This window comes from Elephantulus edwardii, unplaced genomic scaffold, assembly GCF_000299155.1.
Source record: "Elephantulus edwardii isolate Elephantulus edwardi_28Jun2011 unplaced genomic scaffold, EleEdw1.0 scaffold00208, whole genome shotgun sequence".
Classification (NCBI taxonomy): Eukaryota; Metazoa; Chordata; class Mammalia; order Macroscelidea; family Macroscelididae; genus Elephantulus; species Elephantulus edwardii.
In genome coordinates, this window is record NW_006399958.1 from 4298650 (window position 1) to 4314314 (window position 15665).

At 44.6% G+C, this 15665-nt stretch overlaps 1 pseudogene; it reads right to left on the reverse strand.

Annotated features, from left to right (window-relative positions):
- Positions 1-2552: 2552 nt before the first annotated feature.
- Positions 2553-15665, reverse strand: part of LOC102849560 — a 72187-nt pseudogene continuing 59074 nt past the window's right edge.

The following is a 15665-nucleotide window of genomic DNA, read 5'->3' on the forward strand; positions in this document are numbered from 1 at the left end:
ACCATGAGTCCTCTACGACTCAATGGTACTTAACAACAAGGAACAAGGACTGTCAGGGTACCACTTGACTGGATGGCCGAGAGGAAAAGAAACTGTTCCTCTCTATGTCCCCAAAACTGAGGGATTTGGAAGAAAAACAGACTTTGGAGATGGGGTGTTGGAAAACATAAATTTTATTATATAATTGTTAGACTAAAAATAACAATGGAGGTTGAAGCTTAACTAGGAAAGTCGCATGACAAAACCCAAACTTCACAAACAAAATGAAGAATCAGGAACAGAACAGGGCTTTAGAAACTTAATGTTCTGGTGAGCTATTGCATGGTCAAGTCACCCCATAATGCTTCAACTCATCAATAACCTGCCTCATGCTAATTACACTACCTTGCTTGCTGAAAGTGAGGAGGACTTTGAAGACGTGCTACAGAGGATCAAAGACTACAACCATGAACATGGATTGTGTCTCAATGTCATGAAGACAGAAGTCGTCACCACTGAACAGCTGAACATCAGGAGACACAGAGAAACAATTGCTCCATCTTGAGAGTGTATGATTTCATCTTACTTGAATCCATAATCAACAATTTCAGCAGCAGCAGCCAAGAGATCAGGAGACACATTACCTTGGAAAAGTCAGCGGTCAGAGACCTCTCAAAAATCCTGGAAGCTCTGGAGGCCCTTGTGGAAAGTAGCTGAACTGCAGTCCCAGAAGTACGTGGTTCAAATCCATCAGATCCTCTGCTGGAGAATGAGGGACAATCTACTCCTGTACCAGTCAGAGCTGATCTGATGGTATGCATGTAAAAAATAATACAAAGAAACCCTAAGGAACAGTAATCTTAGTTTGAAGACTTAAGTGTGCCTGACTAAGGCCATATTTTCAATCACTTGCTATGATCATGAGACCTTGACAATGAGTAAGATTGAAAGAACTCAAAGAAAAAAAAAAAAAGAAAGAACTCAAAGAAGATTAATCAGAACTGGCTTTGACAAGCACCGCGGCATTTGGACAAGGACAAACTGGGAGGAGGGCAGAGAGAACAGCGCAACAATGAATGAGCGGAAGCCCAAAATCTCTGCAAATGTTTATGAAAATCAACAAAATATAATTATAGAAAAAAAAACATTGAAAGAACTGATGCCTTTTGCTCATCTACTGATAACATAATTATGATAAAAACAAAAGGGGGGAAATAAGGGAAGCCAATACCAAATACTTGTAATAAACTGAATGCTACTTCAATAAAATTAAAAAATAAGAAAAGAATAGATGCCTTAAACTCACGATGTTGGAATTCTGAATATCCCATGGACTACCCAAAGAACAGTTATGTCTTTGGAAAAGTGCAGCCAGAATGCTCCCTCAAGCAAGGATAGGGAAGCCCTCGTTCTTAGAGGGGTTTAATCTTTGGAAGGGACATTTTGCTTGGGAATGTTGTGGGAACATGAGAGGGAAAGCCTCATTGAGATAGTCTGACACTGACTACAGCGATGGCTCAAGTGTGTCATAGACGATGAGGATGGTACAGGAGAGGACAGGGTTCATATAAAGTCATTCATAGGGTCACCAATGACCTTTCCTGTTTTAAAAATTCATCGTGTTTATTTTCCCTGCATTGATCAACTCTGGCTTCATTCATCCAGTAGGTATGACAGAATAAATGAGTGTTAAAACACCACAGCCTGTCTTGATACCTGAGACCATAGATAGAACATCCACACTCTGTGTTCATGACTTTTATCCCATCAGGATAGTTTATACTATGGGAAGGCAATACTAAATATTTGTAATAACCTGTATGCTATTTCAGGACGTGGGGGAGGCATGGTTCAAGGTAGAGTTCACCCTGAGGCACCAAGGCAATCCTTAAGGGTTTACTGCATTCTTGCGTTGTTACTTGCTGAACCCTCCCCTCCTGAGTTTGGAGGAAGGTTTTCAATAGAAAGAGCTTGGCTTCATTTGCATTGAATTCTTTGTGATTTACTTCCTGATAATTTTCAATAAAGATGCAGGGAAGCTGGAATGGAGGCCTTCAGTGAGGAGAAATGCTGGCCCCGATTTTCAAGGTCTCTATTCTGTGTCATTCCTGGTAGTCTGTCTCATTATTAATAATTAATTATAAAAAGACTTTACTCTCTGTCTGTAACATGGTCTCACAGTGAGTTAGAAATGTTGTTCCACTCTCGACCTCAGTGAATATTTCGGGTTTGACCTATGAGTTCTGAAGTGTATATAATAATATAGAATCAGATACTGAAGGTACCACCACAGGGCAGATATTGAGAGATATGACACCATTCACTGTATCCACAGGATATTGTGCTGTGCAAATTCTGTTATCTCCCTATGGTCCACCTCTGGCAACAGGCTGTCCCACAAGAACCACGACCTTTTTGCCTAGGAGTCCCCCATTGTTTATTGATGTCTCAGCTGCCCCAGGAGAACTCCTGTCACTCACAGGGTTCTTTCGCTGGAGTTCACTGCTAAGAGAAGAGCTGTGACTCCTCCGCGCAGAGTCTCCAACCTTGAACCCATCCAGATGCTTCTCCTTTTAGTGTTGTCTCCAGTGAAAGGAAAGGTGGAAGGAGTTGGAGAAAGCCTTCCCACACTCCTGGCAGCTGTAGGGCGTCTCCCCCGTGTGAGATCTCTGATGCAAGGTGAAACGATGCTTGGTCTTGAAGGCCTTCTGCCACTCGCTGCACTGGAAGGGCTTCTCTCCAGTATGTGATCTCTGATGCACAATGAGATCTCTCTTAGTGCAGAAGGTCTTCTGGAACTCGCTGCAAGTGAAAGGCTTTTCACCCGTGTGGCTCTTGAGATGCGAGTTGAGGCCCGATTTCCGGCAGAAGGACTTGCCGCAGTCACTGCAGGAGAAGGGGAACTGGCCCGTGTGAAACGTCTGATGAGCACTGAGGCTTGACTTCTGTCTAAAGCCCTTGCCACAGTCCCCGCACACGTACGGCTTCTCCCCCGTGTGAATTCGCAGGTGGACGGTGAGGCTTGTTTTCATCTGGAAGCGCCGGCCACAGTTCCCGCACACATATGGGTTCCCTTCTGTGTGAGTTCTCTGGTGGATGAGGAGACACTTCTTATAATTGAAACGTTTGCCACACTCATTGCATAAGTAGGGCTTCTCACCAGTGTGCGTCCACTGGTGGGCAATGACATCACTCTTCATTCTGAAGCCTTTGCCGCATTTACCACAAATGTAGGGCTTCTCTCCTTTGTGGATTCTGTGGTGCACGGTGCGACTGTATTACTGTATTGCGTGGTGAATCCTTTCCCACACTCCCCACACACGTAGGGTTTCTCTCCAGTGTGAACCCGTTGGTGAATGGTGAGCCCTGACCTCCTGATGAATCCCTTCCCACACTCAGCACACGTGTGCGGTTTCTCTACCAAATGCATCTTCTGATGGTCGTTGAGACGCCTCATCTGGAGAAAGGCTTTGCCACACTCCGCGCATTCATAAGGCTTTTGTCCTGTATGTGTTGAGTGGTGGTGGTCATGGAGCTTTGACTTTTTAAAGAAGGCTTCCCCACACAGACTGCATCGATAGGGCATCTGTCCTAAGTGGAGGAGCTGATGGTCAGTGAGGGTAGACTTTCTGTGGAAGGCTTTCCAACACTCGCTGCAGGCATGGGGCTTTTTAGTCTTGTTGGATTTCTTATGCATAACGGTTAGGGACTTGGTGGGGCTGCATTTCTGGCTCTTGATTAATTTGATTTCATTACAAACTTGCTCACGGCCCACAGGAACCCAGGCTGTCTCATCTTTGAGAGGCTCAGTGGAATTCTTTATATCCTCACTACTGATTTGCGTGATGGAGGATAAGCTTAAATTTGACTTCACACCTCTTTGACAGATGTCAAACATACTTTCCATCAAAGGAAGATGAACTGTACACTGATGAGTGGTGTTTTCTGATGCAGGGTGTTTTTGGACTGTCTAGTTCTCTCAACTCTTCTTACATGTTTCAACCATCCAAGAGAATGATCATTAACGTCCCAGGTTTCTACGAAAGAAGAGAATAATTCCTTGTACTTGCACTGGTATGTACAAATTTATGAAAAGTTGTTACTGATATAAGGTAACTCTTCGGTGAAAAACTGGTCAGAGCATAAAGAAAGTACTAGGAATATTGTACCTTGCATATTGACAAAAACCGTATAAAATAAACTGAAGGAAGCTGAATATTAAACTTAATATTCTAATAGTAAACAAAATGATACCTCAGGAAATGAGGGAGACTTAATACAAGCCAAAGGTCACCTTGTGGCACTAAGGCTCCCTAAGAGTCAACATTGTTCTTAGTTTGCATCAGCTGTATCCCTCTCTCCTGAGATAAGCATAAAGAGGAACTTGGCCCTATCTGCAGAAGACTTCACCATGATCCTTTGTTTTTCTTTTGTATTTCCTTATGATTTTAATTTGTCTACCTTCCTTATGATTTTCATTAAATACTCAGAGAGACATGGCTTGAGGCCTGCAGTCAAGGGAACTGCTGGTCTCATGTTTTTCACGCTCTCTCTTCTATATCATTCCTGGTAGTCTCTCTCATTACTAATAATTATAAAAATACTTTACCCTCAGTCTGCAACACATGGCAATGACTACAGGACACACGGAAAAGTCTGTTCCATGAGAAGGGAGGTTGGGGTCAGGATCGTTAGTGTGCAGCAACCTCAGAGGGCTGTATCAGCTCACAGGAATCTGCTTGGTGCTGAAATGCTGCCAAAGGTACTGGAGATCTGCACACCTTGCGAATTTGGTGGAGATAGCACACTATTTATCTTGGTCATTCTTTTCAGGGAGGAAAATGCCCTTATGGATACGAGTAGGTAATCTTACCTTGACAGAGATCTGGAAGGTATCATTTTTAATAGGGAGACAAAAGCAAATGAAGAAGGGAAAGATTTAGGAATACTGTGAAGAAGAAAATCATTGAATCAAATTACCAAAATGTAGACCAATGAAACAGAAATCTAATCTTAAAAGGTAAAACATAAATTGTGCTCTATCTGGATTAATCTCAGAGGACACAGAGGAGTGTATTTCTCTAAATTCATGAAAAGAAAAGGAGTCACAAGGGAAGAAGGAGGAACAGCAGTATTTCGACATATCCACAGTCACTTCACAAACGCGACACCTCTCACGTGTCTTCCACAGTCTTCCCGACCCACCACTTTTTGCTCACTCACCTGAAGAGATTCCACCCTGGCTTCTGTCAAATAGAGTCCACGGTTTCTGTCCTCGCTCCAATATGGAGAGGGCATCTGCTTGCTAACTCGACACCCTGTTTGTGGGGAACCAGAGAATCTTAGAATCACCCAAAAGGCCCTTGGCTTGTGAAGAGACCAAAATGTATATTTATGGTGGAAACGGGGGGGGGGGGAAATTCAAGCTTATAACAAAAAGATTTTGCTTTTAGGAGGAGAGAGAATATTCCTACTTACATATGGCTAAAGTGGATGAGAATCTCCCACTTCTCAACCCCACAGACACCCCAAAGCTTGAGCAGCAGAGAAATGAGAATGTGTCAGGAGAATGTCCTCACCGATAGACACCAGGTGACTGTGGGTCTCCAGCATCACGTCCCAGTACAGGGCCTTCTGAGCAGGGCCCAGGAGCTGCCACTCCTCCCAGGTGAACTTCACGGTCACATCATCCAACGTCAGTGACCCCTGCAACACAAGGATCCTATTTCAGAAGGTATTTTCCATTTGACGATATCAATGAAATATGAGGGCAGTTGTGCTACTCCTTCCCTAGTATGAGCTCCTGCAGCGATGCACATAGATGGCTTAAACATTTTTATCTCTCTCTCTCACATATATATGTTTTTGTGGCTGTTATTTGTTCTGAGTCTCCTGGGACTCATACCGACCCTATGCTCAACAGCCCTAATCACTGCTCTCTCTCCTGCCAATATTATCATCTATGACACACCACACCCCATTACCCCAGTCACTGAATCATCTACCTCTGAGAGGGTCATCCTCTCCTATGCTGTCTTTGCACTCTCCAAAGCAGGAAGGACTGGTCCCGACTGGCAACGTGTCCCAAGTATGTCAGAGGAAACTTCAGAAACCTTGCCCCCAAGGAGCAGCCTGGCTTCACAATCTCCAGGACAAATCTGTTTGTTCTCCTAGGACCCATGGTATATTCAGTACTCTTCTCTGGCACCACAACTCAAAGGACTCAAAGGCATCAATTTGCCTTTTATTATCCATATAATTCAGCCATTCAAATAATTCAGTAACATCTGTCATCCCAATAATTAAGTCATAATCCCATGAAAAAGCCAACTTGGTCCTTACATCACCTTATGTTGAAGAGTCTAAAGGTTTTTCTACAACTTGGACTATTCTAAGTATGTTACTTTTCAGATGACCTGAGCTATCATTGTACAAGGTATCTTTAAACATCTGAACAAGTAAATCCATTAGGAAATAAGATAAATTAAATAAATTAAATGTCACCTAAGCCCTGCTTTGAGCAGAAACAGAGTGGCTCAGTGCCTAATCTGGAGCCACCAGGACCCAGTCTGTTTCTCAGAGGTTGTGGGCAGGTTGCTAAGACTTTTCATCAGGACCACCCTTCCTCAGATCCCAGAAATCCCAGGGTCTAAGCCTAGAGATGGTCCTTGCGGACCTGAGCTCAAAAGGCCCCTCACCACTGTCAGGAGTCACTGCCCAGAAACACACCTTCCCTCTGGAAATAGAAGTGGGTACACATAGAGCCTGGATCTGGACATTAGGATGAGATCTATGGCTCTGACAGCCATCAGGCCTCCTGACACTAAAGGGTCCACCAGCTGCATCCACCCTCGGAGCCACATCATTCCAGAACTGTCCTTGGAGCTTCTAGCCGACATGGCTGTCTGTTTCTTCTGTCTGCTGTCCTGAGGATAATTAAGAGCATGGCTTAAAAAAATAAAAGAGTCACTTGAACACTGTCCAATTTCTTTTGTCACGAGCGTCACCAGCCACCGGGAAGCTCTAACGCTGTGTCTTCTGCGTCAGGTGTGTTTGCTGTTGAGAAATTTCAACCTGCCATGAAGGGTATCCCCGAAGATGGCAATATCCAATTTAAATAATGTCTTCCTCTTTCTTTTTCTTGCTGTTGGGGTGTCAAGACCTGTACGATCAAGGGAAAATGAATGTGAGGGGTATATCACCTCGGTGACAACCTGCAGTCACTGCTTCTATGACTCATGGTAACGCAAAGCCCCCCACCCCAGTGACTGACACTTTATCAAGTGACCTAGAACAGGTTGCACCTGTGGGCAATGAAACCTCAGGGCTTGATGGTCCAGAGCTATTGGTGATAGCTGTCATTGTTATGTGCCGTCGAGTAGCTTGTGACTCATAGTGACCCTATGTACAACATCCCTATACTCTGCTCTGTCCTGTGCCAATCGCACTGTCTCTGACACTCCCATCCCATTTACCCCAGTCACTGAATCAATCCACCTCGTAGAGGGCCTTCCTCTCCTGCGCCGTCCCTCCACCCTCCCAAGCATGATGTCCCTCTCTAAGGACCGGGCTCTCCTCACAACATGTCCAAAGTATGTTAGACGGAGCCTCAGAATCCTTGCCTCCAAGGAGCCACCCGGTTTAACCCTTTCCAGGACCAATCTGTTTGTTTTCCTAGCAGTCCATGGTATTCTCAATACTCTTCTCCAGCACCACAGCTCAAAGGCATCAATTCTCCTTCTATCCTCCTTGGTCATTGTCCAACTCTCTGATGCATAAAAAAATCAAACTGTGTGAAGGGGGGAAAAAAATAAAAGGAGCTTGAAACTTACTTCCCATTATACAAAATTTCAAATGGTGGTCATATGTGATTCTCAACTACAATGGGAAAGAAATGAAGCTCTGGGAAGATAAATTCATACCAGGGTCTTGAAACTTATTTTAAACATACCAATGAAAAGCCAGTTTAAAAAGGAGCGCTTGTGGCTTAGTGGTATTGAGTTGTGCTACGGACCCAAAAGCAGGCCGTTTGAATCCTCCAGCTGCTCCGGGGAGAAAGATCTCTTCCCATCAGGGTAATTTTACTGCTTTGGAAAAGCTACTGGACAGCCAGGGAATCAACAATATATATACACAAAATAACCCATAAAAGCATGATCCATAACCTGAAGTCGGCTGGAGAAACGATAGAGTTGGAAAACCACTTTAAGAAACGCTAGATAGGTGCTGCTGAACTAAGTGCAAATCACAGCAACCTCATGAACTGTCCTGTAATGCACCATGCCTTACCAATTCTCATACGTGTGAGCCCACTGCTTATACCCACTGCTTATACCACTGTGCCGCGATCTCTTGTTGACAATGTTCCTCCTGCCTTTCTCTGAACACTAAGATATCTGCTATCAGACTGAAATCAGGATTTCTCCTTCTAATGACGTCAAAGGAGCTGAGATGCCAATTAGCACGTTATTTTTACATGATCCAATGGATCGCCCTTCCATTGCCTCTCCAGTTAATTATCGAAGTGTTATCACATAATTGCATCGAAATATGGTTAATTTTGTTTAGAGAATCTTGAAAATGCACAACAGACCCTCTCCTGGATTCCAAATGCCAGAGCCAGGATCATAGCTGTACATACAATTCCTTCCAGCGCTCCACCAAAGCTCTCAAACGACCTGCCTCCCATTCACGGTAATCAGATTCGAACCTCCACAGCTGAACCTCGAGAGGAATTTCGGGGGCTGTAAGTCACATGGGAGGTTAGTAGACATCTGCTTCCTATTCAACAGCTGGTGGATTCGAAATGACTGCCTTTACTGGGAAGCACAACTCTAAAGCCACCAGATCACTAGAGTTCGGATTTACACCCCACACTTGTCACAGGATGGACTGCAACCTGATATATTGTAAAAGGCAGAAAGTATGCATGGATAAGACTCCTTGAGGGACACTGACCTGATGGTAAAAATGTGGAGGAATTCACACTAATCGGTCCCCTACTGAATTAAGGAAGAAAACACTTGATTATCTGGACAAGGCTCTTCCAGCTACTCTCTGGGGAAGGTGTCAGCTGCTGAGGTTTCAGGGGTTCAGTTGTTCTAAACCCCATTCTCCCTCCACATCGCAGATATAGACCAGCCTCCCATTCTCCTTCCCAAGGAAGCAGGACCACACTTCCCTCCAGGGTGGAGATCCCCACAGGTCATTGCATCCAGCATTTCATCCTGCAGCAGGAACCTTAAGCCTCAGTCATTTTCATTGTCATCTCATTTCCTTAGGAGCTGACTTTGTGTGGGTTTGTCCCACACAAACCCGAGACCCAGACTGGACCCTGATGGCCACAACCACGTGGCACACAGGCGTCCACCCCATCAGTGACCCCCAAGGCACCGCATCCCACCTGCTTTTCCCCCAGGAGCCTCCCAGACATTCACACCACATGTCCACCCATCTGTCTGCTCCTGTCTCAAGGACACGTGCTCACATGCCCACCAGTTCATTCCTCAAATCCCAGGGAAAGTTCACAAAGGAACAGCCCAGGATCCAGAGCGGCTGTGATGACATCTCCACTCATTCGCAGAAGGTGGCTTGTCCTCCCCTACGGTGGCCCGTGAGGGTCTGAACTGTCGAAGGGGAATGTCCCATATGGTTGGGCGCAGCCTGATGTCACAGCCGTACGCCCGACCCATCATGGCCTCCATATTTAAATACCCTCCCTTGGCTTTAGGCAGAATGTTAAATGTTAAATTATCCAGGAGGTATCAAAAGAACATGGAAGGAATATACTGAGTCATTGTATAGAAAGGAATTGGCAGATACAGAAGAATTTAATGAAATAGCATTTGAGGCAGAGCCTATGGTGATGAAGGCAGAAGTTCAAGCTGCTTTGTAGGAAATAACAAAAAAATAAGGCCCCCAGAATAGATGGTATACCAACTGACATATTTCAGCTAACAGATGCTGCCCTGGATGTGCTCACCAAGTTGTGCCAAGAAATGTGGATAACAACCACTTGGCCAACTGACTGGAAGTGGTATATATTTGTTCCCATTCCAAAGAAGGGTGACCCAACTGAGTGTAGAAACTACAGAACAATATCATTGATTTCACATGCAAGCAAGATTCTACTGAAGATTATCCAAAAACAACTGGAACAGTACATCAGCAGAGAACTGCCAGAAGTCCAGGCTGGGTTTAGAAGGGGTCGTGGTACTAGGGATATTGTAGCTGATATTAGATGGATCTTAGCTGAAAGCAGAGAATACCAGAAGAATATCTATCTGTGTTTCATTGATTATGCAAAGGCATTTCACTGCATGGATCATAACAAACTGTGGCTGACTCTGAGAAGAATGGGAATCTCAGAACATTTAATCGTGCTAATGTGAAACCTATACTTGGACCAAGAGGCAGTCGTCAGAACAGAGCAGGGCAACAGTGCATGGTTCAAAATTGGGAAGGGTGTATGCCAGGGATGTGTCCTATCTCCATACCTTTTCAACCTGTAAGCACAGCAGATTATCCGAGAGGCTGTGCTCTATGAGGAGAAGCATGGTGTTAGGATTGGTGGACGATCTATCAAGAATCTGCGTTATGCAGATGACACAACCTTGCTTGCTGAAACTGAGGAGGACCTCATGCACTTACTGCAGAGGGTCAATGAGTGCAGCCTTCAGTATGGACTGAGTCTCAATGTCCAGAAGACAAAAATTCTCACCACTGGACCAATTGGTAGCATCAGGATGGATGGCGAAGAGATTGAGATTGTTCACAGCTTCAGTTTGCTTGGCTCTACGGTCAACACTCTTGGCACCAGTAGCCAGGAAATCAAAAAATGTATTGCAATGGCAAAGTCTGTGGTTAGGGACCTCTCTAAAGTACTCAAGAGCAGCGGTGTCTCTCTGGAGACTAAGGTGAGCCCGATACAGGCCATGGTTTTTGCACTCACTTGTTATGCATCAGAGAGTTGGACAATGACTAGGGAGGATAGAAGGAGAATTGATGCCTCTGAGCTGTGGTGCTGGAGAAGAGTATTGAATGTACCATGGACTGCCAAGAAAACAAACAGATTCATCATAGAGAGGGTTAAACCAGGCTGCTCCTTGGAGGCAAGGATTCTGGGGCTTCATCTGACATACTTTGGGCATGTTGTAAGGAGAGACAGGTCTGTAGAGAGGGACATCATGCTGGGTAGAGGGACAGCTCAGGAGGGGAAGGCCCTCAATGAGGTGGATTGATTCAGTGACTGGGATAATCGGGATGGGGGTGTCAGAGGCAATGAGATTGGCACAGGATAGAGCATGGTTTAGGGCTGTTGTACATAGGGTCGCTATGTGTCGCAAACCAATCGAGGGCACATAGGAACAACAACAACCCTTGGCTTTGTGTGGTCTGGGACTCCAGGGTATTTAACTACAACATAGGTGCACATCCCTGTTTACTGCAGGTTTGTTCACAATAGCATGGAGCTGGAAACCACCCAAGTGACCATCAACAAACAATGGATAGAGAAGCTGTGGTATATTCACACAATGGAATACTACTGCATTGAAAAACAAGTAACTAATGAAACATTATACAAAATGGGAGCCCCTGGAGGACATTATGCTGAGTGAAGTATCTCAGTCACAAAAGGAGAAATACTGCATGGTGCCACTGTTGTAAAACAGGACTGACCTTGGGGTTACAGAGGGACTGAGAAAGATAAGTTCAATAATGTATACTGCACTGAAAATGATGAGGGACCAAATTGTTTAAGAGGAATATGTGATTAGGTATTTTTGTCATGACATTAGTCTACAGTGAAGGTTACATGGTAGAGGGGACCTGGGGGAGGGTTGGTAAAACAATGAAAAAATTTTACTTTTCCGAGAGGGTAATGTACCAGATGGGAGGGTTGGGAGGGGAGAAAAGTGCAAAAATGAATGAATGGAGATCCAAAGTCTCTGTAAATTTTTACTGAAATTAATAAGAAATTTAAATTGAAAAAATTAAAAACAACAACATAGGGACAGCTCACGTGGCCCAGTAGGCAGAAAGTGAATATTACCAAGCCACATGTGGGCGACTTTAACCTGCAGTCCTCTGTCCTGGTTTTCATTGGTTTTGGTCAACTATTTCTAAAGTAGGCAAAGCACTGGTCTGTCCATTTGCTCTACAAAGAAAACTCATAGTTGCTGCCAAGCTGAGCAATGTGAGAGTGATGTGTCAAACGCGATAAGGGTTCCTACAGTGGACAGTGTTTGGTGGAGCTCCCCGATTAAAACAAGCTTGGAAGCAGGAGCTGCATTCATTTCCGAAAACGTTTGCCTCCAGAAACCCATGAACTTGGAATAATTATAAAAATGATGCAAGTGTTTCCCTTCATAGAGTTGCTATGAGGACTCTACGACTCAATGGTACTTAACAACAAAGAGCAAGGGCTGTCAGGGGGCCACTTGACTGGGTGGCTGAGAGGAAATGAGACTATCCCTTTCTCTATGTCCCATGAATTGAGGGATTTGGAAGAAAAACAAACTTTGGAGATGGGGTATTAGAAAACAGAAATTTTATTATATAATTGTTAGGCTAATACTCAAAATGGAGGTTGAAGCTCAACTCAGAAAGTCCCATGACAAAACCCAAACATAACAAAATGAAGAATCAGACACTTAACAGGGCTTTAGAAACTTAGTGTTCTAGTGAGTCAACTGCTGCATGGCCAACTCACCCCAAAATGCTTCAACTCATCAATAACCTGCCTCATGCAAATTACACTACCTTGCTTGCTCAAAGTGAGGAGGACTTTGAAGACGTGCTGCAGAGGATCAAAAACTACAACCATGAACATGGATTGTGTCTCAATGTCATGAAGACAGAAGTCATCACCATTGGACAGCTGAACATCAGGAGACACAGAGAAACAATTGCTCCATCTTGAGAGTGTATGATTTCATCTTATTTTCAACAATTGAAGCAGCAGCAGCCAGGATATCACAAGGCACATTACATTGGAAAATTCAGCTGTCAGAGACCTCTCCAAAATCCTTGGAGCTCTGGTGGCATAGTGGAAAGAAGCTGCACTGCAATCGCAGAGATACGTGGTTCGAATCCACCAGATGCTGTGCTGGAGGAGGAGGAGCAATCTCATCCTTTACCAGTCAGATCTGATTTGACGGTATGCACATAAAAAATTTAAAGAAAAAAAAATCCTGAGGAGCAATAATATGAGTCTGAAAACCTAAGGCATGCCTGGCTCAGGCCATGATCTTTTCAATCACTTGCTGTGCTTATGAGAGCTTGACAATGAGTAAGAGTGAAAGAAGAATTGATGCCTTCAATTTATGGTGTTGGGATACTGAATATCCCACGGACTGCCAAAAGAACAAACAGTTACGTCTTTGGAATAGTGCAGTCAGAATGCTCCTTGCAAGCAAGTTTAAGTCTCATGTTCTCTGCCTTGTTCTTAGAGGGGGATCTTCTTCACAAGGGGACATCATGCTTGGAAAGGTGAAGGTCCATAAAAGATTAAGACCTCAATGAGATAGACTGACATAGTGACTACAGCAATGGCTCAAGTGTGTCACAGACGATGAGGAGGATGCAGGTGAGGGCAGGTTTCATATAGAGTTGTTCATAGGATCGCCAATGAACTTTCCTTTTTGAAATAATCATGTTTATTTTCCCTGGATTGAACAACCCTGGATTCATTCATCCAGTTGTATGACAGAACAAATGACGTGTTAAACACCACAGTGTGCCTTGATACCTAACGCCACTAATAGAACATTTATTCTCTGTGTTCATGACTTTTATCCTTCCAGGATACAGTTTGTAGTCACGCAGTGAGGAAGAAATTTTGCTCAACTCTAGCCTCAGTCAATATCTTGGGATTTTGTCTATGAGTTCTGAAGGGTATATATGAACGGAGACTGAAGGTACCACCGCAGGGACAACATTGAGAGATAGGAGCCCATTCACTCTATCCTTAGGAATTCTCTTCTGGGCCAATTGTGTTATCTCCCAACGGTCCACCTTTGGTCATAGGTGGTCCCACAAGAACCATGTCCCTCGAAGCGAGGAGTCCACCATTGTATGCTGATGGTTTAGCAGCCCCAGAAGGCCTCCTTCAGCTCACAGGGCTCTTTCCCTAGAGCTCACTGCTAAGGAACAGCTGTGGTTTGTTGGGGCCGGATCTCTAACCTTGACCACATCCTCATGCTTCTCTTTTTGGTGTTTTCTCCAGTGAAGAGAAAGGCTGGAGGAGTAGGAGACAGCCTTTCCACACTCCTGGCAGCTGTAGGGCATCTGTCCTGTGTGTAATCTCCAATGCATGGTGAGAGCTTTCTTGGTGTGGAATGCCTTCTGGCACGTGCTGCAATGGAAGAGCTTCTCTCCCGTGTGGATCTTGTGATGCGTGGTGAGGCTCGACTTCCAGGAGAAGCCCTTGCCGCAGTAGCTGCAGAACTTGCCTGTGTGAAACGTCTGATGAGCGATGAGGCTTGACTTCTCTCTAAAGCCCTTGCCACACACCCCGCACAGCTAGCGCTTTTCTCCCATGTGAATTCACAGGTGGAGGGTGAGTCCTGCCTTATCGCAGAAGCCTCGGCCACAAATTGCGTTCACGTATGGCTTCTCTCCTGTGTGGGTTCTCTGGTGGATGATGAGATTTCTCTTACTTTTTAAACCTTTGCCACATTCACTGCATAATTAGGGCTTCTCATCAGTATGCATCTGCTGGTAGACAATGAAAACCTTGTCTCTGAAGCTTTTGCCCAACTCACTATAGATGTGCGGTTTCTCCACCGTGTGGATTCGCTGATGCACAGTGACGATAAGCCTGGAGACTGAATCCCTTCCCACACTCACCGCACATGTGCGGTTTCTCTGCCATATGCATCTTCTGATGGTCATTGAGCTGCTTTATCTGGAGAAAGGCTGTGCCATACTCCATGCATTTATAAGGCTTTTGTCATTTATGTGCTGAGTGGTGATGGTCATGGAACTTTGACTTTATAAAGAAGGCTTCCCCACACAGACTGCATCGATAAGGCTTCTGTCCTAAGTGGAGGAGCTGATGGTCCGTGAGGGTAGACTTTCTGTGGAAGGCTTTCCAACACTCGCTGCAGACATGGGGCTTTTACTCTTCTCAGATTTATTATGCTTAACAGCTAGGGACTGGTCGGGATGCATTTCCGGGTCTTGGGGTATTTGATTTCAGTACCAAATTGCTCACGGTCCACAGGAACCAAGGCTGTGTCGTCTTTGAGAGGCTCAGTGGAACTCTTTACATCCACACTTCCGATCTGTGTGACGGAGGGCAAGCTTAAATTTGACTTCACACCTCTTTGACGGATGTCAAACATACAGTGACTTTCCCTTAAAGGAAGATGAACTGTATTCTGATGAGTGGTGTTTTCTGATGCACTGTGTTTATAAGACTGTCTTGTTCTCTCGACTCTTCTTACATGTTGGAACCATGCAGGTGGATGACCACCAACGTCCCAGGTTTCTAAGAAGAGAACAAATCACCCTCCCTTCCACTTGCACTGGTTTGGAGGTATTTATGAGAAGCTGTTATTGATATGGGTTCGCTCTTTGATATCAACCTGCTCAGTGTGTAAAGAAAGTCCCAGGATTATTGCATATTGACAAACACCGTGTAAAATAAACTTTTAAACAACAAAGGACAAAGCATAGAAACC